We start from the raw sequence: 24,990 nt of genomic DNA, 5'->3' as shown, positions 1-24,990 counted from the left end.
GATTCATGTGTTTTGGGTGTCAGCCCTTATTAATAATATTTTGTATCTGTAATAATATATCTTGCATTCACTGAGTATTATCTGGTATTTTCATTTTATCAGGGCTGACTTAGATAAATTTACTCTTGCTAATTTCGTGTTAATAGAGGCTATTGCAGTTAACCATATATTTAACCTGTTTTTTGCCATTACATTATCCTTATGAGTCCTGAATGTTTAGTTGTTAGTTTGAGCATTAAACTTTAACTTGTAATTTTACCTAACTCTTTTGTTTTGAACCTGGAACTTTACGGAACAGTAGTGATTTTTAGTATTCTCACTTAAAGTGTACATTATCTTTCTCTGTTCCGTAACATAAATTGGCGACCTCTTATCAGGATATTCAGGATATTATCATAAGGATATTGCTTGATATTTTGTGACTGTGATCTATTCATGATGTCTACTATTACTACTCTTGATGAAGCCAAAGATTTTTTGTCAAATGTGCAAACAGTGTGTGATGTAGAAAACAGAACAAAGAATGAACTTAAGCTTGTTGCTCAATAATTGGGAATTGCTGTTCGCTCTCATCATTCTAAAGATCAAATTGTTGACATGATTAAGGAAAGCTTGTTTAATGTAACTCCTCCAAATGAGCAAACGCAGATTGAAATAGCTAAGTTACAGCTAGCCCTGCAGGAGGCTCGTGCTAAGGAGGCTGAATTTCAGGCAAATGCTAAGGAGGCTGAGTTTCAGGCTCGTGCTAAGGAGGCTGAGTTTCAGGCACAAGTTGAACTTGCTAGGATTCAGGCAGACCATGAGTATCGCATGAAACAAGGTGGAACTGGATCATCTAGCTCTGATGATTTTGATGTGGCTAAAAATGTTAAACTTGTCCCTCCTTTTAATGAATCTGATTTAACAAAGTATTTTCAGTTGTTTGAGAGGGTAGCTACAGGTTTTAATTGGCCCAAACAGTATTGGCCAGTACTCCTTCAAACTGTTCTCACCGGTAAAGCTCAAGTAACTTATGCATCTTTGCCTCAGGATCAATGTGATAATTATGATGTAGTTAAGAGCTTGATTCTTAAGGCCTATGAGCTTGTTCCTGAAGCCTATAGAGTAAAATTTAGGACAACTTATAAGCAAGATAAGCAATCCCATGTTGAGTATGCAAAAATCAAAGAAGATCTGTTAGAGCAGTGGTTAAATTCTAAGAATGTGGATTCTGATTTTGACAAATTTAAGCAGATGAATTTGCTGGAGGACTTCAAAAGGTGTATTTATAAAGATGTAAGCCTATATCTTGATGAGAAAAGAATAGATAATTTGTCTGATGCTGCAGTTTTAGCTGATGAATATGATCTCACTCACAAGAGATATTCTAAAGAAAAAGGGAAAGCTGAGAGTAAGTACGTTGCCTCTACTCAGAGTACAGGTAACAGGAAAAAGAATAAAGATGATGTTTCTCAGGAAGTAAATACCAGCTTCACCTCTAGATTTCAGAAAAGTAAATGTACTTATTGTAGTAAGCTTGGTCATACTACGGAGAAATGTTTCAGGAGACAGCGTGATGTGAACAAAAAGGAGTCTTTAAATACTCAGTCAATTGGTCTAGTGTCCACCCTTGAGAGTTCCCAGAATTCTTTAACTGAGTTAACTGAACCTGCCTTGAGGGGTAAATTAAATTCTCATGATGGAGCTCCTCTTTTGAGCAGTAACGTGGGTGACACTCTCAAGAGTTCATGTGCTAATTTCCTGTCTGAAGGTTTTGTCAGTCCTCTGGACAGTAATGACAGGAAATCAGTTAAAATATATCGTGATACAGGTGCTTGCCAATCCCTTATGCTGACCAGTGTTCTAGGCTCTAATGTTAATTCCTCTGATGAAACTGTAATCTTACAAGGTGTAGGGAATAATTACTTCTCTGTCCCTCTGTGCAGAGTGAATTTAGAGTCTAGTTTTGTTAATGGTTCCGTTATGGTTGGGTTGGTTGAGACACTCCCAATGTCAGGTGTAACTTTCTTACTTGGAAATGATATTGGTGGAAGTCAAGTGTGTCCAGCTCCTCAGTTGTCTAGTGAGCCAGTGGCTGCGGCCCAGGATTGTGATGTCCCTGATGTGTTCTTTGCATGTGCTGTCACTAGGGCTAAGTCTAAAGTTACTGGTGACTTAGAGGATAATGATGATGGTGATGTTATCCTAGCTGACACTTTTCTTGCTAATTTGGACCACTCACCAGATGAGGCAGTACCGCGTAGTGTTGATAATTTGTCTCGTCAAGAGTTGGTTGAGTTGCAGGTTGCTGACTCTGAGTTGAAAGGTCTAGCTAACTCTGCTTGCAGTGAGGAAGAGTCAGCCGGTGCTTCTACTTGTTATTATATAAAGTCAGGAGTACTTATGAGGGAGTGGAGACCCCCAACAGCATCAGCCGACTGTGAATGGGAGGTTGTACATCAAGTTGTCATCCCTCGTGTTTGTAGGCAGGATATCACTAGAGTGGCTCATGATTCCAGTTTGGCAGGACACCTTGGAGTAAGGAAGACTGTGGCACGCATTTTGAAACACTTCTACTGGCCAGGTATCTTCAGGGATGTTTCCTGGTATTGTAAGTCTTGTCACACCTGTCAAATTGTGGGGAAGTGTAATCAGACCGAAAAGGTTGCACCTCTAGTTCCCATTCCTCCTTTTGAGGCGCCATTCACCCGTGTGTTGGTGGATATTGTGGGCCCTCTTCCTAAGACTTCTTCAGGATTTTTTTATGTGTTGACCCTGATTGATATGGCTACTCGTTATCCTGAAGCCATTCCACTTAGAAATATCTCAGCAAAGAACGTGGTTAAGGAAATGCTGGGGTTCTTCACAAAGTTTGGTCTGCCCAAGGAGGTACAGTCAGACCGGGGAAGTAATTTCATGTCAGATGTTTTCAAGCAGTCTCTGAAAGAGTTGGGCATCACCCAGATCACGTCTTCAGCTTACCATCCGCAGACTCAAGGAGCGTTGGAGAGATATCATCAAACACTCAAATCGATGCTCAAGAAATACTGTTTGGATCATCAGAAAGACTGGGATAAAGGTCTTCCATTTGTTGTATTTGCCGCAAGAGAATCTCCAAATGAATCACTGGGCTTCTCACCTTTTGAACTACTGTTTGGCCATGAAGTAAGAGGACCCCTTAAGCTACTCAACGAATGCTGGCTGTCGGAGGAAGATGAAGTCAATCTGCTGGAGTATGTGATGAAGTTCAAAGAACGGCTGTCCACTGCTTTACAGCTGGCGAGAGAAAATTTAGGAGCTGCTCAGGAGAAGATGAAGACTTAGTATGATAAGAAGTCCAGGTTACGCCACTTTCAGCCAGGAGATCAGGTTTTGATTCTGCTACCAGTTCATGGGCAACCTCTTCAAGCCAAGTTTAGTGGTCCTTATTTCGTGGAGAAGAAACTCAGTGATGTCAACTATGTCATCGCCACACCAGATCGTAGAAAGAACAAGCAACTTTGTCACATCAACATGCTAAAGTTATATCACAGGCGGGACAAAAATAATCCAGTATGCACTGTAGCTGTTCCACCCGAGTCTGCAAGTGAAGTTCTCCCATGCAGCATGAGCCTGAGTGATAGTTTGGGGAAGAATCCTGATATCATGAATGATCTCCAGACTAAGCTTTCTCATCTACCTCCCGAGGAAAGGCAGGAGTTTTCGGCATTACTGCAGGAGTACCCTCAAGTGTTCCGTGCCACTCCAGGAAGAACCACTGTGTTGATGCATGATGTCGATGTTGGAGACGCAAAGCCAATTAAACTGCCTCCTTACCGTGTGAACCCAGTGAAAGTTCCTCTCATCCAGAAGGAGCTTGGCTACCTGTTGGACCACAAGATGATTGAGCCCTGTCAGAGCGAGTGGAGTTCTCCTGTCACTCTGGTCCCTAAGCCAGGGGGGTCACAGCGGCTTTGCATTGACTACAGACGTGTTAATCAGATAACCAAAACAGACACTTACCCTCTCCCTCGTGTGGAAGATTGCATAGACAAGATCGGAAAGGCTAGGTACATGTACAGTGGCCAAACTTTCCACCTGGGCCACCCCGCCACGAGAGGTGGGTAATGGGTGCTGGCAACAGTGTAGGCTATCTGTTTGTTCGTGTGTACATGCTTGATGAAAGTTCGGATCATCACCTCTCGTTTTCCTTAGTGAACCTCAGTCAAAGTTCATCCCAGTAATCAGTCGACAATTTTTAGGCGATAGAATTTCAAAGGAGCTTCTTGAAAGTGTTGGATAATGCAAGTATTGAAAAGAATAAGTAAACTAATTCAAAAGGCCGCATCTTTACATATATTATATATTTAAAAAAGTATTCTTTTTCATTATTACATGATAAATCCATGGCTAAAAAATGTCTACTGCATATTGGGGGGGAAGAACCGTCGTGTGACCGGCCCTTATGGCTGAAAAGTAGATACCTGTCTGACTGTTCGTTTTGCATTTAGCCAGTCCTGGGCCGGTCTCGATTAAACCTATTGAAATACCATTCTTGATCCGAGACATGATTAGACAAGTTAGGTCATTAATCGTTACAGGATTACTCATTGGGAGGATATTAATTTAAACAAAGTAGGAGAGTTAGGAGCTGTAGATGTCGGAGGTTGAAACTCGTTCGTTGAGGCAGAATACTGCCTTGAGTCAGCTAGTCATGAGTCAACCTTTCGTTAACAATAGAAAACCTAAGCATCTCATCACTTAATCATTACGTGGAACTCTGTGCTTGCAGTGCAAACATGGCAATTGTTTTAATAGTTGATATATATTAAATATTTGAAACAGTACTGTGGGTGACGTGGTAGTTAACGCTTCCGCCAGGCGATCCGTGTGACGTGGTTCCACCCCCGTCAGGAGAGATGGGTTTCTCCTATTAAATACCAAGCCCTTGTCTTATGACCTAGGTCTTGGTAGCAGCCAGTCAGCAACCAACATCACATATCCTCGCACTCCGGACCTCAGTGACGGGGGCTAAAGCGAGGTTCGCGGGATAAAAAAGAAAGAAAGAAAGAAAAAAAAAAGTGTTCCAGCCTGTAATGATAATTTCATGTTCGTTATGTTGCATTTACCAATCACATAAATAATATCACAGGCAATGGTGATATAAATGTCCAAACAATTCATGAATCAATAGCAATTGTGCTTAAAATGACTGGAAGCTTTTGCATACTGTGGTGAAGAGATGGTGTCTTCATCTTGCTATAATGTGAGATAATGTTGTTCGGTGAATAATCGATGAGCATGTAAATGTGTGACCGCACATATAAGCGGCACCGCTCACAATCAGTTTTCTTTGCAATGTGTAATTCAGTCATACGTTAGACGAATGGACTATAAAGATGTGCTGTAATGATCATAGTCATATGAAAAATGGTACGGTAAATCATTATCATAGCTGATATAATAACCACATTCGGCAAAAGTATGCATAAATTCTCTGCCTGCTGAGGTGACAGTATTTTAATCTCCTGCCTCTTCGTGGTGCACCACAGAACACATGAAAACATCTGCCTGAAGTACTACCAACGAGGAAATAAGCAACCGTTAACAGTGTCTGAACATCATCCTAATGTTTATTGGTCAGTGTCATTCATGATGTGAATATGGCAGGCAATCTTACTTGTAACTGGCTGTAGATGTTAGGTAAATGCATTCATCTTCAACCTATACTGATAATGGTATCAAGTGATAACCCTATGAAATGGAATTACTGATATAATAAGAGAGTGTGAGAGAAAGGCTCGGAGTGATTCCAGTATTTAGTGCATTAACATGTTATTGTAACAATGTAAAAACAACATAGAAAATACCATGTTTAGTATTGTTAAAAATGTAAATATTTGGTAGATTGCCAATGGATCTCAAAAACTAGTTCGGCAGTTATTGCCACTGGCGGTATGAATAACGTAACCCCCTCCCCTCAACGTCCTGCACCTGCCCTGGCCTTCACTATGCCAAGCCCCCCCCTTAAGCAGCTCTCCCACCGGCTCGACCAGTTGCAGGAAACCGGTCGCATGGAATTGTTGCATGTCACAGGTTGCACGGACCAAGGCCAAATATGTATAGTATAATATATATAATTGTATTATAAATAAAAGTTTATATTTATATAAGAATATTATTTATATTACTTTATTATAAAATTTATATAGTCATATATCTTTGGCCTTGGTCAGCGCGACCTGTGGCACACAATAATTTTCCGTGCGACCAGTTTCATGCAACTGGCTGAGCCGATGGGAGAGCCGCCTTACTCCTGAGACATTTTTCTCCCCACCCAACTCCGTAAGCAGCCATCTAAGGGATGAACTCTGACTCTGACAGAGGTTCACTATGGACGAAGAGAGTTGATGATCCGAACTTTCGTCGAGCATGTACACACGAACAAACATATACACTGTTGCCAGCACCCGTTACCCACCTCTCGCGGCTAGGTGGCCCAGGTGGAAAGTTTGGCGACTGTACATAAACATACTCACATTCTCCATTTCCTCCCCATCTATAACAGAAAGGTCTGTAAATATGCGATACTATGATGCTCACTGTAATAGTAAGGCATGTAAATATGTGATGAGTTATATAAGGTGGAAACTGGTATAATGTTAGTGGAAAAGTATAATGTAAGTTGAAAAATAGAATGTAAGTTGAAACAACAGTCATAGCGAGTCAGTTGTGGAAGAGTTCGGCAATTTTCATGTGTTCGTGAATGAAACAACGCTTATATCACCTATATTTTTGTGTGAAAACCAATATATTTTTGTAATATATGTATGTACCAAATTAATAAATATCTACGAATTTTGAATGGTTTCCAATAGTTATCCTACCATAGAAAAAACGCCAGTAGCAGCACGGCTACACGGCTACAGGGAACACAGTATCAGGTGTTCAGAGGGTCACCTGTCTAGACCAGTTCTAACCTCAGGTGAACACTTTCTTGGTGATTGTCCATTGTTTCTCACCAAAGCGCAGGTCTGAGGCAAAAAAAAAAAAAAAGTCGAAAATGTGTCGGGCTTTGAGGGGTGGGTTTGTAATAAATTGGTGGGTACGAGGCGGGTTAATAGGATGGATGAAAGTTTGTGCACGTCTTATGAATAATCTTTATCAAGCAGTTGGTTAATTCATACAATATTCACTGTCTATAACGTGACTAAATATCCTTTATCTTGTTTCTGGGTTTACACACACACACACACACACACACACGTACTGTAACTTTTAATTTCCTCATGCTACAGTTTAATGATAATTTCACAATTCAGTACAGTACTTAATTGTTTTTCCATTTCCTTTCTGTTTTGGTTGTTATATTATTGTGCATTTGGTATAATGCATTGTATGGCCTTACTTGTATCCTGTAACCTACTCACTGAAATCTTAAATATCAACGCATACTTGTGGAAAAACATTCTGCTTTTCTGCACAATGTACATTTGGTGAAATTACCCCCCGCCCGTGTGTTATGGTTCACTTTGCCATCATCGCTTGACGATGGCCAGGGTGCACTGTGAGGAGGCAGCCCATGTTAACACACTATTATTGTTTTGTTTTTTACTTGAAGTCTATATAAACTGCCATGGATGTAATCTGGTCTTAATCTTCATCACTTTCGGCACTACTCTCATCAGATGATACTAAATCAACTCTGAATGATACACATAGGTACTCATAAGTAATATATATATTTTTTTCTCTCTCTATAATCTCTTTCAATTTTATGTACATGATCAATGCATTTTTGCCAATTTTCCTTGGTAACCTCTTGAATGGCTTGCTTGGTTATATCCTCAACATTATTCATACTTTGATTACTGTTGGAGTTCCTCTTACCGATTTTATCTTTTATTTGAGCCCTGATTAATTGAACTGGGTTGAACTGGCAGTAATACGGTGGCAGCCTCAAAATTCTGTGTCGTGCAGCAGAAGCGAGTTCATCAATTTCATGCCGCTGAAATGTTTTCTTGTGTATCTTTACTATCTGTAGCAGTTCAGGTCTTGAGTGAGTGGGATCATGTTTGATGGAAATTTCTTGTAGCCACTTGATTATTTATGTACATCTGACTTGTAGGTGCTTTGTTATGTTGCCTTGAGTGGTAAGGGGCATTGTCCATCACTATTGGTGACTTGGAATATTAGGAAGCAGTTGATGGAGGAACCAGTCTTTAAATGTGTCATGGTTCATAGCCTCATGATACCCTCCTTTATTTCCATGTTTTGACCTGATCAGAAGTGCACCAGGGACAAAGCCGTCAGCTCCTCCTGCATGGACAATAAAGAAACGTGCTCCTTTGCCATTTATTTGTCTGGGTCCAACTGCACCATCCTTGGTTGTCCAGCATCGTTCAACACTCGCATTTTGATTCACCCAGATTTCATCTATAAAAATTTCAGGCCTTGGGTGATCACTTCTGTTTCTCTTTATTTCTCTAAGGTACTTGTTTCTTTCAGCAACGATGTCATCTCTTTCCATTAGTAAAGTCCTGCTACTATTGCGCTTCTTGTACTTAAATCCAAGATCTTTGACGGGTATCTTTAGAGAAGTTTGACCTTCAGCGAATGAAACCGGCGGCTCCTTCACCTTTTCGTGTAGTACTGTAATTCCATGGTTGGTAGCTCACCTCTTTCGTAAAAAGCCAAGATTTCTCTTCTAATCACATCTCTGCAAAGTCATCCACGCAATCTATTGTAGTACAGGACAAGCTCTTTTCTGTTATATTGGTGATGAAATTACTCCCCTTTCATTTAACCTTCCCTGACGTCTGAGTCGGCTGACGGAGCGGCAGCTGACTTCTGTAGCTTCTGCTGTCTTGTTCTCAACTCCTTCAGTGTGGTCGTAATGCTCATGCATTCAGAAGTACTTAAAGACATTCAGTATAATATTTCTAGCTTAGCTACAAAGCCTGGGAGGCCTAGAGGGTGTTTTAGGAGCTTGCGTGTGTGCCATCTCTGAGCGCTAATGTGTCTCTGAGTTTGACAGCCAGTGACAGGTGCAACGGACATCTGGTTAAACTCCCCGCCGAACATGCACTGGGTATGTCAGGCTAAATATTTGCTACCTCCAAACGTAGGCATAAATTTTGTCTCTTCCTTTTATCATTAAGCTTTCATGGTAGATTTATTGATTATAAACACAAATATTTTTTAAAAAAATAAAACGGACAGGCACAACTTGGCTAGCCGACGAGGGAAGTACCGAGAAAATAAAAATATAACTCAGTCATTATAATCTCCGACTCTAAATCTGTACCTCCGATCATCTGTAAGCTGGTCATGTATACCAGTCCTATATAGTTATTACAAATCGTTGTAGGTGATGCAAATAGATGATTGAGGAAAGTAAACAGATCAATATACTTTGGAAGTTGTAATGCGATGCACTGTTGTATGAAATCTGAAGGCTACTTCGCTCTGCTCACGCGGGAAATGACATGATTGGCTGAAGCTGGCTATGACGTCATCAGGAAGGTGGGGCTTATTCCTCCCGGACTGATCGTGAGAAGTCTAGATCACAGTCTAGTAAAATACAGTCGTCTCACGCTTGGTTCAAATTTTGGAGCAGTCCGCGCATGACGTCATGGGGTCCCGCAGCCGTCAGTTGGCTCGGGGCAGGGGTGGGGATAAGATGTGTCTCCCCTCGGTCTCTTCTTACTCGTGTGGGAATTTCAGACGTGCGGCATCTGAAAACATGTCAGTTTAAATGTGGAATAATTTCCGAAGCTAAAGAGATCAAAATCAGTTTCAAAAGTTTACCTTTATCAAAGACTATAAAGTTTTATAAGACGATGAGTGACGTTTGAAGAATATTATCCAACCACTGTGTACAGGGACGTCCGCATGTTGTGATGTAATACATATCTGCATTTACTGCAAATATCTCTCATCATTTTATTAAACTTTATAATCAACTTTAATTTTCTTTGATAATGATAAACTTTTAAAGCTAATGTTGACCTCTTTAGCTTTGGAAATTATTCCATATTTAAACTGGCTGCTTATACTGTAAGCAGATTACAAATATATGCTTTAAAATAAGAAGAGCTGTAGATTTACCACGCTCCTCAGCGTTGCATAAACCAATGAGCAACGACATAAAATGCATAAAATTCGAGTTTACGTCAAAAAAGGTGGTTTGGGCATGTGGAGAGAATGGAAAATGAATGACTGACTAAGAGGGTGTATGTAGGTGAAGTGGAGGGAGGGAGAGGGAGGGGACGACTGAGGATGAGGTGGAGGGATGGAGATGAGAGGTATATGAGGGAAAGGGGAGTAAGCTGGGGGGAGGGCAGTCAAACGGTGGGCGACAGAGCGACTTGGAGGCGTTTTGTCTGTGGCCACCCTTTGTGGGATTAGGGCGTCAGGCTATAGATAGACAGATATTTAGCAATGGTTACCTTATCCATCCGATGACATCTTTTCTACTTTATTTTTAACACAACCAGTGACGTCACTCAGTTCAGGCGAGACTTCGTACTAAAGGACCAAGGTATAGAACTTTTATTTACCCCTTCACTGCTAGAGAGCCTTCCTAATTTAAATATAAATGTTTTGTGATAGATTGATTTAAAAATAAAAATGTCGCCATGTTAAAAGGAGTTCTTGGACGGGAAAAAGAAAAATAATAAAGGTCTGGACTACGAAAAGATTAGGAAAGAAAGGTAATTATATAAAACCATTGGTGCCTTACCCAACCATTCACATAAAATTAGGGGAAGTGAAAGTTGGCAAACATGATCTGCCATTACAAAGCTCTCATCAACGCGTTATGTATGTAAACAAAGACTTCATAAATTCCTGTAGATAAAACTTACCCGTATATCACATTAGAAAAAAAAACAGTTTATTGCTGCTGCTGCCAAACGATTTACAGAGACCGCTCCATGCAATGTAGGGAACGCAGTAATGAGGGTTGTATCACTTTCCAGTTCTGACTTACAAATGTATGGCAAACATTTCTGCATCTATCTTTGTATAAACACACACACACACACACACACAAACACACACACATACGCATAATGATAATTACTGAAGTTTTCAATGCCTCACAAAAGTAACTGCACGTCAACTTTATGATTTATGTGAAGGAATGCAGCTCAGATGGCGGTTAAACAACTTGTGTGCAGTATAAACAGTATTTGAACATAACTTACCATCATCCTTGAGTATTCATTGGCAACACAAAACCACAATTTCCTTATACTACATTCCCTACATTCGGAAATTCACGCCATGTTGGTTTGAGAGGTTTAGTGGCAGTAACCAGTTCATTCGTGGACGCGTTTGTCGTTATTTTCTCGCTATCCCCTCACGATACTGTTATATAATGTAGTTATGGGATCGAGCTACATAATCCAGATATGGGATCAAGTTATGTCCTCTAGACTGTGTGTGCCCTGCGGTACTAAATACAACACAAGCGACATAATGATAAAACATAAGTGACTACAGGGCCCCGTTGGCTGTACACTAAGGGCCCGGACACACTTGCTCCAAACCTGTGATCTTCAAGAGGAAACAAGGGTCAGGGGTCTGTCCAACGTTCAGACTCAAATACCGAAGAAGCTCTAACCCTGTGCTTCGTCTCGTCTTGTCAATCACATGTTTGGGGTCAAGTGTGTCCAGGCCCTGACGCGGCAGCATGTTAGCCTGTGCACGGCCACCACTTTTGTGATTGGCAGACCATCATCCCCTCGTTAGCCGACCTCTACCAGACAGATGCATCAAGCCTCTGACATAACTAACGAACAGTCAATGCTGAGTCAGTAAACAGTAACAAATAATTGCTAACATTACTGTTTGCCGTTACTGATGTCTATCTGTCTATCTATATCTGTATATCTATGTCTATCAATCTATTTATATCTATATATCTATGACTACATCTGTCTATCTATCTCTCTTTCAAACAATCTATGTCTATCTATCTATCTATCTATTTCTCTATAATGGTGCAGTGTGTTGTTGAATGCAGATATAACAGTAAAATGAAGATGAAGGGACACTGAATACTGGCAGTGCTATTGCAACAGAAGAGAGAGAGAGAGAGAGAGAGAGAGAGAGAGAGAGAGATTTTCTTTCTTGTGTCTGTTACTGTATTTTTCTTATCATCGTGTTTGGACTTTTCTGTCCAACTCTCTAATACAAGAGTTAATCATTACTCCCAGTCCTTCATGTATGTAACAGGTCACCTCTGGAACTGTCTCCCTCAGTCTGTATTCCCTACTGGCTATGATCTCTAATGTAGGTAGGTAGATGGGTAGATACAGAAGGTAGGAGGTAAGTTAGCAAATACTCCCAGTCCTTCATGTACGTAACAGGTCAAAACTGGATCTGTCTCCCTCTGTCTGTTTCCCTACTACCTATGATCTCCAGTCTCTCAAACGCAGTGAGTCCAGGCATCTCGAAATGAATGGATTTTGAATTTGGGTCTCTGTTATCTAGTTTTTGTTTTTTTCTTAAAGGAAACAATTTGCGGCTCCTGGTCTTTAGTTCCTTCTTCCTTCCATAAAAAAAAAAAAGTCATCAACCGTACTCATCGACCTGCCTGATGATGGAGGTCAGGGGGCGTGAGTGACCCAGTGTGCGTGGCGCATCATCATCATCATCATCATCATCATCATCACCATCATCATCATCATCACCATCACCTTCATCATCATCACCATCATCATCATCATCATCATCATCACCATCATCATCATCATCACCATCATCATCATCATCATCATCATCACCATCATCATCATCATCATCATCATCACCATCATCATCATCATCACCATCATCACCATCATCATCATCATCATCATCACCATCATCATCATCATCATCACCACCACCACCGCCTCTCCCACCAATGCCTGACATATCGACATCTAATTAATTACTGCTCACCCAGGACAGGGCGTGGCTGTAACAGGCCTCCACTTTGTATACATAGGAATGAGTGTGTGTGTGTGTGTGTGTGTGTGTGTGTGTGTATGTGTTTGTGTGTGTACATAACAATCCTCCACGCTGTATGCATAGGAATTAGGGGTTTTGTGTGTGTGTGTGTGTGTGTGTGTATGTGTTTGTGTGTGTACATAACAATCCTCCACGCTGTATGCATAGGAATTAGGGGTTTTGTGTGTGTGTGCGTGTGTGTGTGTGTGTGTGTGTGAATAAGAATACAAATGTATGTTCTCTCTCCAGGGAGAGCCGGTGGTGTTGCATATCCAGCTTGCAATACAATAAATCGAGTTTGATGCTCCAGCCGGCCAGAGTGTTGGACAGAGTTTGTTTTTCCCCTCGTCCCTCTTCACCCAGGAGTACAGTGTGGCACCTGGATGTCAGCTCACTCGTTACGTGTCGTGTTCTAGTGTAAGATGCCTTGATGACCCTCGCGTACTCGATAGGCAATAATCCTACACCTGCTTTCCAGTGTCACTCGGACCCGTATTCTCGTAGGGAAATAAGGCTCCCTAGCACCTCTTCCTTAGCGATTTATTTTCCAAACTACCCATTAAAATCCTATTTTTTGCTTCTTATATCTTCTTAATATCGACAGAGATTGCATGAATAACACTAAAATATAGTAACGTAGCAGAATCAGAAATAAACCGGTAAGGGAGAGGTGCTAAGCTTCCAAACCGCATGGGAGTACTGCCCCTGGACACCGAGGTTAGTCTAGCAGATACTTTTATACCGAAAGATATTGATAGTGTTAAGAAGTGAGATTTGCCAGCTGGGTGCTCGAGAACCTTCTCGGCGTTTCGTGTACGGTATCGGTACGAGTCAGAGTTGTCAATTTGCCTCCTGTTTGTGAGCGAAGTTATTTCGTAAGTTATGCATTAATTTTTCTGATCTTTTTTTCTCTATAATGTTTTATTTAAGTGATGGCTTGTTGAATTATGTAATTTAAGTTCCTATGGAAAATGATTTAGAGTGTTATGTAATGTAGGACCCATAGAGGTAGGAGTAGGTAGAGGCGGCATAAGGGATTAACCACGGGTAGGTCAGAGTGAGGCCGACAGACCTGACTCGACCAACATGGCGGCGACCCCTTTGACGGCTGTCTGACTTGGTTCCGCTGACCAGGCGCGAGTGTTTTCTTAGTTGCAAACAGAAAAAATGAGGAAGAAAGTAGGTTATGAATGGAAGGAGAAAGGAAAGTAGTTAATGAAAAAAAAAGAACATTTAAGAACATATGGTAAAATGAAGGATGAAAGACAGATAGATGATTTAAAATAATATACATCAGCACATTATGAAAAAAGTTTATATCTATTATTCTATATAATATTCAGCTTGACTTTACTAACTCCAGTCATATACATAATGTACACTTACAAACTATAATTCACTCTAAAGATACTCACCGGTGAAATGTAATGGATGGGTCATATTTCTTATCTCCTCTTTCTTTACACCCAAATGCGGCACAGGTGGTGGGCATTTTTGGAGACTTAGGTTATTTGATGGTGAGTTACAACTTAGGACAGAACGTCTCACACCCACAGCTGAACTACAACTAAAACCAGAGGTAGAATGAAGTCTACTTTGTTTCTGGCATTCTGCCTGAGGAATACCAGGTGGACACACAGCTGGAGGTATTAAAGGCTTAATAATCTCATGGCCACACCCACGGAGGTAGGATTAGGACTGTTACCTCTATGGGCACAGCCATAGAGGTAGGAGTGCACAGCAATCTTCTTTGTCAAGTAGGTGTTGCCGTGACCTCTTGACTTGACCAATATGGCTGTTTGACAGTTCTCTGGCTTCACCGGAGCCTTCTCACGCCGACTCTACCCTAATCCTACCTCTATGGTAGGACCCGTGTTGCCACGGTTTGAGAAGGCCGTGGTGTTGCCCCCACAGACCCTCCAAAGCAATTACAGTACCGTTCTTTATCTAACCTAACCAGACCATTTGAGTCTAAATTGTTTTATTTTAAGCATTAGTCCTCGTGCGTTTGTTTTGAAAACAAATCTCTCATGAAAAAACCTAACACTGGACTGTCTTGTGCGCATGCGTGAAGGGAGTGAGCAAAATGTTGAGTCCCAGTATTTACCCAATATCAAATTTCTGCCCACAGAGACTGAATGAGTCAAGATACCCACTAGGCGTAATTTACAGTCTGAACAAACTATGTATTAAGAACCTAACTTGCACTAAATGCATCAGAAATTAAATAATATAGGACCACTGAAACGGCGGGTTGCCATCACATGCCATCAATGATATTTTAATTTCCGTCTATTATAAATATAAACAATTAACGGTACGTTATATATACGTGTTCTATTTGTATTATTTATATTACGGTGTATGAAATTACTATGATTCACAGTTTCACACAACAGTGTAGATATTTAACAAAGAAAAATGTGCTTTTTAAACAGCGCGGGGATGTGTTGTCCCAATGGTGGTGACATCTCCCGGAATGCTAGCTTTGAAAGCACCCTATTGAGAAGTAGATGATTCTCGAACAATGGAAGTTTATATAAGGATGGATAAGAGACTAGAACAAGTTCAGTTGGTCTTAAGCTCACTTTGAGTGAAGTTCAGTTGCTTTTGGTTCAGTGCTGTTAGTGAAGTTTGTGAAGTGTTGCTGGCAAGCATTAAGCGTAATTACTGTCAGTGAAGATTATTTTCGGTGCTTGTGAAAACAGTGTTGTCAAGCATTAAGTGTAATAACTGTGAAGTGTTGTTAAACATTAAGTGTAACTGCAATCAGTAAAGTGTGTATAGCTCCAGTGCTTGTGAGAATAGTGAAGAGAAGTTTGAAAGCATTAAGTGGATTTATTTGGAAAATAAAGACAGTGAACTTTAAGGAGCCAGTGTTTATTTTCGCCTCAGCTGATCTTTCGTAATGTGTACACCTTAAGGCTGACCATAGGAAGAACAACTCACTGGGCAACGCCCTTCATATACTGGACTACTGCTGTTGGAGCCTGTGGCAGGTGGGGACGTAACAATAGAAAGACTGGATGATAGACAGATTAGCAGACAGACATGCTAGACAGTTTTGCTGTAAAGCTTGATCAGGGGAATGATGTAGGTAAAATCTGGTCCCTTTATATCCCAGCCTAGGATCCAGGTCCCGGGTCAAGTGCATGACAAGACTGCTGGCTGATTGGTGTATTGGCCTGGCTCACGTCTGGTGTGCCTTCTCTCCATGGCGGCCATCCCTGCTGTGTGATATGGTTATCATGTCCCTTGTTCTTTGGTTGTTGTTGTTGTTCGTGGCAATGAACAGGGCTTCTACTACATTTCTTTGCTGTCCTATTCAGTTTCCTTCTGGTATCACAGCTTCTTGCCAATAAGCAGGTGTCCTTCTTCGTCAATATGCGTTACTAATGTGTTTGTTCTTCTGAAGTAGCAAACTTTTTTTTTTTTTTTGCTCTTTCAAGCAGGTGCTGAGTCCTCTATGTATCTCCCCAGAGGAAACTTCGTTACACCGTCCGCAGGGGATCTTGTGAACGACGCTATTGTCATTCTTGACTGTCTCCTGTCTGCATTTTGTGATGTTCCCGACAGTCTTCCCGGTGTCATTAACTACTGACAGGCCTGGCTGTCATAATACCTTCCTTAGGTAGTTGGTAAGGTTCGATTTCGGGACTACAAGGTATTTTAGGTTAGGCCTTACCATTTCCCCTCTTCGTGTGATTGATCTTGCCTTCCTTAGACGTGTAACTATAACCCCCTTCGGGGAGTGAAGTTTTAAAAAGGTGTTTGTGATGTGCTGCAGTTCTTCGTCCAAGCCTTCCTGGCTGCAGGTCCTAGGTGTTCTAGAAGAAGTCAGGAACAAACCCAGTCTTTGTTCTCTCGCCTTGGCCACTGAAGCAGTAAAATCGTCCTTATTCCTTGGATTTCAGTACATCTTGAATTTATCACTGGTGCTTGTCCTTAGAATCACTGTATCCAGAAAGGGTAGCAAGCTGTTCGATTTGTTTTCTTCAGTGAAATGCACTGCATTTTCATAATTATGCTCATGTTTTAGTCTGTGCAAATGGGCTTCAATATTAGTGTTCATGTGGTTGATTGTGAGGCTTACATGTTCAGTGCAACTTACCCTGGGACTTGTGTCTAACATCTAAATTAACTCTTCCATGAAAACGGAACCCTCCCCCCACCCCAGTCAAGGCCCTCAGGAATCCACCCTCTAAAGTTGTAATAAACACCCCCAAACCACCTCAACAACTGCCATTTCTCCCGCTGCCATCCCTTGCTCCCCTGTCCCACAAACCCTTGCCTCCCTCAACAAGCCCTACACTCCCCCCACGCACACACAACCAGTCACCAACGACAACAAGCGAGAGGAAGCTCCGCCCACCGTCGGCCAGCCACATCTCCCCACCCTCGACACATCTGAACCAATCAACACAACTTGGCGCCACCTCCGCCTTCCAAGCACACATGACTACACCTGCCGCCATTTTGCCTGCTCCACACAAATCGCTGACTCCTCGACAGATGTTTCCACCGCAGCACAGCCAAACTCGTTGGGCCATGGGTTAATGAGGTTAGTTGGATGTAGACTCCGCTAGGGTCAAGTTTCTCAGCTCGTGAATTTTTGCTCCAAACTAGAATAATGGAGTGCTGTGCAGTTTACGTGTACATCTTTGCAGCGTAATAATAAGGAAAATAGGAATCTTATGTAAGTTATAAAAAAAAAAAATCACTATGTAGTGCCCTGCATACCCTTATTTGCCTGAAATTGGTGTGTGAAAACGACTGCTATGGAAACTGAAGTAACTGTAAGGTAGTGACAGTGGTGATGATGATGATGACGATGGTGATCATAATGGTAATCAAAATTATCATGGTAATGATGCTAATGACGATACCTTGTGCTTGAAGTGTGCTGTGCAGTCATATTTGCCGGTATTAGGGGCCTATTGATGCGTTATAAAGACAGGTTTACTGTATAAGCTGAGGGAATTATGGTTGTGATAAACTGATGATAATGATAGTTATTATACTGGTGATGATAACTTTCCATTGTGCATTATACGTGAAATCTCAGATACAAATGTTTAACTCCATTCGATTTGTAAAATAGCGTCTGTATCCTTTCCCGTTGCCGCTTATCTGCAACAGACGGCACTTGCTGGGGAGGTAGAGATGTTGCTCCAATCTTCTGACCATCATCACGTCGTGTTGGTGTTAGACGCGCCACATCACCCATCTGCTGTTGCTGGTTATGCTGGTGGCGGTTGCATTGGTGCAGGTAGTGGTGGTAGGTGCGGCTGGTGTGCGGGTTGGTGAGAGAGAGAGAGAGAGAGAGAGAGAGAGAGAGAGAGAGAGAGAGAGAGAGTGAGAGAGGTGGTGGTGGTTGTGGTTACGGAAGGAAATACGAAAGAAGAGGAAAATAGACTGCAGCAGAAGTAGACGTAAAGAGAATTAACTTACAAGACAAGGAGCTTGAAGGGGAGAAAAATGAGAAGGGGAAAACTGAAGGCTGAAAGTAAACAGGTAAAAAAAAAAGTAAAGGAAAGAAATGAAAAAATGCATAAAAGAGAGGTCTACTAGAGTATATGTAAAGAGAAAAATTAAAAAATAAGTAAAACTATAATTTGAGGACAAGAAAAGACAATGAAGACTGATATGAAAAAAAAGTCATAACTCAAAGAGAATAAAAGAAAATGTGGACGGCAAATTAAACACACACACACACACACACACACACACACACACACACACACACACACACACGAGAAATGGAGTGACAAAAAAGGAATACAGGAAAGAGATTGTGGCAAAAACGGAAAATAAAGGAAAATTAACTTAATAAAGGATAAAAGATAAGAGGTAGAAGACAGCAATGAAAATATAAAATGCATACTAAAAAAAGGAGAAAGCAGGGAAAAGTAAGTGGCAGAAAATATTATAATTAATAAGTGCAAAAGAAGTGGAAAGAGTGAAGAGAAGGGCAAAAAGGTGACTGCTAAGAGGAAGAACCGATAAATAATGAATTACGGAAAGGAAATACAGCAATACAGGTGAAAATAAGTCACTCTGTCTATATATCTAGGCTGCTTCCCCCAAAGAAAGGAGGGGTAGCCGAGACAGGGCGACACACTCACAGTTAACTCATCCACATACGCACATTTACCCGTATCTTAGCCCCAAGGGGAGAAGGGACAGGAAAGATATAAACTGTAAATACAAAAAGTGTCTGTGTACACGCAGTAAAGAGTGCCGTGAGTGGCAAATAAGAATTAACAAAACTTAATGATGACGATACTCTCGAACACCAAGAACTAGATTAATAAAGAAAAACAGTAAAACGATAATTGAAGAAAATTACTGATGAATTAATAACTGAAGTTACTGATCAAGGAATCATTGAATGAAATAAATGACAAAGCAGAATAACTGATAAACTGTAGCTCATACAACAACATTTACACTGGATTTACATGCAGGGTTAAAAAAATCATGCTATGCTGAACAAGGAGATTCCTTACTTTGGGCCCCAGAAAAATGCCAATAGTTATCTGTTGTTACTGAACCAGTTTAAATGAAACTCCGTACTTATGAAATTCAATCCGTCATTCATATAACTGCATTTAAAAATGTCAAAACATTTAAAATTAAAGATATATAGGCTGGAAATGATATTTTTTATCAGCTTGGAAGTGAGTGGTATCATTTGGTCAACTGCACTGACCTAGTGATCACACAGTACTCAGTAACTGACCGCGTATTTTTACCAGCTGCGATAGCGATGCTGGTATTGTTTTCAGTTTGTGTGTGTGTGTGTGTGTGTGTGTGTGTGTGTGTGTGTGTGTGTGTGTTAGCATAACTTGGCAACCGCTCAAGTATCATCACAAAATTTTACATGTGTTTAGTAGGGATGAAAATCTCGGACGAGTTCGAAATTGGTGAAAGTAGGTCAAGGTCAAGGCCATATTCCGAGCCGCGCTAGGTATGTAGGGCCTATTGGCTTGCAGCTGGTATGATACCCCCCTTGGGGAGCCTCTAGTTAACCTTGTGATTTATGCTCACGATTAATTCCTGCTGTGGGTCGCGATATAGGGAAATAGTTAAAAAAAAGATCCAGACATCCCTGTGGATAAGTTGCAGCTAAAATTGGCACATTTGACACACCGGGTTCATTTGTGTTTAAACGCCCAGATCTCTCTCTCAAAACTTGGTCCTGCTGTGGATAAATTGTAATGATATTCAAGAAGTAAGTAACGAAAATGCTGAAATTATTCTGGGGCTTCAGAATACCGAATCACCCTGTATAATTTCTTGGCCCGCCTTACTTGGGGTATTGTGTTCAGTTTTGGCCACCGTATTACAAAATGAATAAATGAATGCGTAAATAAAACCGATCTGAGAAAATAAACCCTATGATGAAAGTTTATAATGAACTGCTTCCTTAGTTTATCACAGCACAGACTATGAGGAAGTAGGTCCAAGTATACGACAGTCTAAAAGAGATTATCGCTGGCAGAGGAATAGTTTACAAGGCACCGCTGCTTTATACTGCAGGTAGTGCGGCACAAAACAATTGGTCAACGTGTTAACTCAAAACAAGCAAAGTAGTTTTTTTATATGATACACTGGGGTTGGAAACAGGTTACAAACTGCCTTGTTATGTGATACACTGTGATAGTTCTCTCTCTCTCTCTCTCTCTCTCTCTCTCTCTCTCTCTCTCTCTCTCTTATGCAGTTCCTCTTAGTTTCATTACCTTAGGAGTTTCTTTCCAGTTTTGCTCTAATTTGTGTCCACCATTTACCTCTCCTTTCTGTCCTCTCTCTCCTCCATTTTTCCTCGATCTCTACTTACCTGTCTTCCGTTCCCCTATTCCCTCCAGTTCAGACGTCATCATCATCATCATCATCTCTATCCTTCATTCTCCCTTCTCCTCTACCTTCCCTTTCCTCCATTCTCCCGTCTTATTCATCCTCTCTCTCCTCCATTCCCTCTCCTCCTCCACCCTCCCTTTCCTCCATTCAATATTTTCAACTCTCCTCAATTTTCCCTCCTCATTTACCCTACATTTCCCCATTTCCATTCCTTCTCCCGCTTCCCTTCCTTCATCCTTCCTTTCTCCCATAATAAATCCTCCACTCCTTGTTCCCCTGCATGTTGTCTTACACTGTGGCTTAGTTTACTTGTTTCCTTTCCACTTCCATCCACTCCTACTCTCCTCTATGTTAGTTCTCCCTATCTTTCATTTCATTACCCCTCTTTTCGTTTTCTTCCATTTTCATCTCTCCTATTTCCATTCATTTTCTTTTTATTTTCCTTTTGCATTCCTTCCTCTCCATTCTTTTCTGCTTCTTTCCCTTAATTTCTATTTCTTTCCTGTCCTTTCTATTTTTTCCTTTCCTTTCATATCTTTTTCTTTCCTTTCCTTACACGTTCCTCTCCTCTCCTTTCCTCTCCCTTCCATCATTTCCTTTCCTTTTCCTCTGCCTTCCTTTTCTTTTCACTTGCAGAGCCCTTGCACTCTCGTTTATTTAAATTATTCCAGTGTAATATTGGAACAATGTAAGAAAATATTAATGCAAATTCATAAAATAATATAAACTGAAATACAAAATGACGCCGACCAAACAACACACAGGCATATACAAAATACTGGACAGAGAATAAGAGAGGCCTATATATGTGACTATAATACAGAATAAGAGAGGCCTATATATGTGACTATAATACAGAATAAGAGAGGCCTATATATGACTATAATACAGAATAAGAGAGGCCTATATATGTGACTATAATACAGAATAAGAGAGGCCTATATATGTGACTATAATACGGAATAAGAGAGGCCTATATATGTGACTATAATACAGAATAAGAGAGGCCTATATATGTGACTATAATACAGAATAAGAGAGGCCTATATATGACTATAATACAGAATAAGAGAGGCCTATATATGTGACTATAATACAGAATAAGCGAGGCCTATATATGTGACTATAATACAGAATAAGCGAGGCCTATATATGTGACTATAATACAAAAATAATACATAATAACCAATACAAGTATGGGCAAATTTAAAGCAAAAGATAACAATCAAACATCACTTAGGATAGCAATTGTTCTTCTGAAAATCAGTCTTTGACCCGTACAGAGAGCAAAATAAGCACGAAATATTTGCTGTACTTTTGTAGCGCGCTCCATTCCGAAACAGTGAGAGGAGTTTTGATGTATTGTACTGTACACCCGAAAGCATTAATCTCTCCCCCCCCCCCCTCCCAGCAGCCGGAGTTGCTGCCAGTGAGCGACTAGGCAATCGGACACCCCACATTCACCGTCCCTCCCCTAACCCCAGTGTAAGCGTTGTTGGACATGTGAAACGGCCAAAGCTGGTGATGTTACAGTGTGTCACGATTGCTTTTATAGAAAATCAGAGCCAATAGGGGTAAGTATATGAAGGCATTTAATGTGTACTACTGTGCAGCTATCTACAACATATGAGAAAGGCACGAAAATGAAAGAAGACCTACAATGTATTATGTGTTATTGTCTGTATACTTACGTTCTGTATCATAATGTTACAAATAGGTATAGTATAGTGAACAGTATCTGTTGAAAGATAAGATGTCTTTTCTCAGCCATTCTCACTCGCACCTCCACCACGCTTCTCTCTGGGTTCCTGTCTCCGTGTCCACCAAACGCCTCTCATATCCTCTCATCCCCCACCCCCATCCATTGTTAGCCAACAGAAAAAAAATAATGATGAAATGATCCCTCAGGTGTTGATCGTTATAAAATGGTCATACCCCTCTGTATGAAGCACCAACAGATCAATAACATACTTCAGTATGCCTGCCAACTCTTTCATACTGTTGTAAGCTGTTACGTGACATACGCACTGCAAGTTGGACCTTGCCTTACAAGGATATAAGGTTGTTTATCGTTAACACAGTTTATATGTGGTTTTGGACGTCCATTAATTCATATTTACGTGGCAATTCAGGCCTTACATTATAAACACATAAGGTTTATATTCCTGTCAATATTGCATTAACGAAACGAATCCAGGATCTGCTATGACGAATCACAAACTTTCTGCTTTAATGAAAATATTCTGACCTCTTGTCACAACACTGACACAGTGTCATTATGTATACGACTGACCCACATTTAGTCGTATACATATGACATCGTGTCAGTGTTGTGGCAAGAGGTCGGAATATTTTCTTTAAAGCAGAGAGTCTTTGATTCGTACGAGCCAAGCCCTGATTTGTTTCGTTCATCCAATACTAACAGGAACATAAACCTTACCTGTTTACAATGTAAGGCTTAAATTGTCACGTTAATATGAACTAATGGACGTCCAAAACCACACATAACCCGTGTTAATGATGAACAACAGTATGTCCCTGTAACACAAGGTCCAACTGCTGTGCGTATGTCACATACCAGCTTACAACAGTATGAAATGGCTGGCAGCTATACCGAAGTATTGTATGTTACTGATTTGTTGGTGGTTAATACAGAGGCATATGATAATATTAATATGATCAATACCTGAGGGATCATTTCATCATTATCTTTTTTTCTGTTGGCTAACAATGGATGGGGGTGGGGGATGAGAGGATATGAGAGGCGTTTGGTGGACACCGAGACAGGAACCCAGAGAGAAGCGTGGTGGAGGTGCGAGTGAGAATGGCTGAGAAAAGACATCTTATCTTTCAACAGATACTGTTCACTATACTATACCTATTTGTAACATTATGATACAGAACGTAAGTATATAGACAATAACACATAATACATTGTAGGTCTTCTTTCATTTTCGTGCCTTTCTCATATGTTGTAGATAGCTGCACAGTAGTACACATTAAATGCCTTCATATACTTACCATTTCTGGTTCTGATTTTCCATAAAAACAATTATGGCACATTGTATCATCACCAGCTTTGGCCGTTCCACATGTATTCAACAACGCTTACACTGGGGTTGGGCAGGGCCGCTGGATTTGGGGTGTTCGATCGCCTGGTCGCTCACTGGCCGCGATTAGTGCTTTCGGGTGTACATTCAAATTGATTATCTGTATAATATTACATGTTATTTCAATCAACCATCTCACTGTCATGGATACATTAGGAATTATCTATCTACTGTATATACCTAGGCTACTTCCCCCTAACAAAGGGGGGGAGCTGAGACAGGACAACACACTCTAGATTTACTCTCTCTCTCTCTCTCTCTCTCTCTCTCTCTCTCTCTCACACACACACACACACACACACACACACACACACACACACGTTTATTAGGAACTATATTCAGGTTAAAATAAGACTATTTTATTAAACTAAGAGCATTTCTTGCAGTTCCAAGGTTATTCCAGATAGTATTCAACCTTCTGACTAAGAAAATTGTTCTAGGCTGAAGGAAATCGCTCTGAGGCGGCCTTAGTAAAGCAGCGTCCTAGGGAGGCGAAAGAATTAAGCTGAAATACCGGTACGTAATGTCAAAGTTCAGTTCAGTTACTCCTATGTATCCAATCCTACCCTGACATCAAGAGCATTGAAGCTTAGTTTAGATGTGGTTAACTTTGGTGCAACGATCCTTAAGCAGATTATATAAAACAAACGGCGAAATTAATAAGTCTTTATCAAATCTACCAGAAGACAAACTTCAGTAACCCAGATTAGCTATAAGGCACACACACATACACAAAATGTACTGATACCATATCGACCTGAAGCAGCAACCAATGCATCAACAACACACAGGAGTGATGGTGATGGTGGTGGTGGTGGGGGGATGAGACTGAGCGGTGCACCAGCCTTATCAATTGCTTTACATTCGCCACAAAATGTTTCAGCCAGACCAATAGCCGAAAATTGACGGATCGTGGCACGGACCATTATGCTGACCTGGCATGAACGACGTCCCGGCTCTGTGCATACAATTCCAGGACGATAAAGGGACTGGTGCTGCGTGGAGGGCTGGGTACAGAGGAACAAAAGAAGTGAGTTATCCCAAAGTTGTATAGGTTGTA

This window comes from Coenobita brevimanus, chromosome 9 (genome assembly GCF_032717465.1).
Source record: "Coenobita brevimanus isolate Jiangsu-jjx chromosome 9, ASM3271746v2, whole genome shotgun sequence".
In the NCBI taxonomy this organism is placed as follows: Eukaryota; Metazoa; Arthropoda; class Malacostraca; order Decapoda; family Coenobitidae; genus Coenobita; species Coenobita brevimanus.
This window is presented reverse-complemented; position numbering follows the sequence as displayed.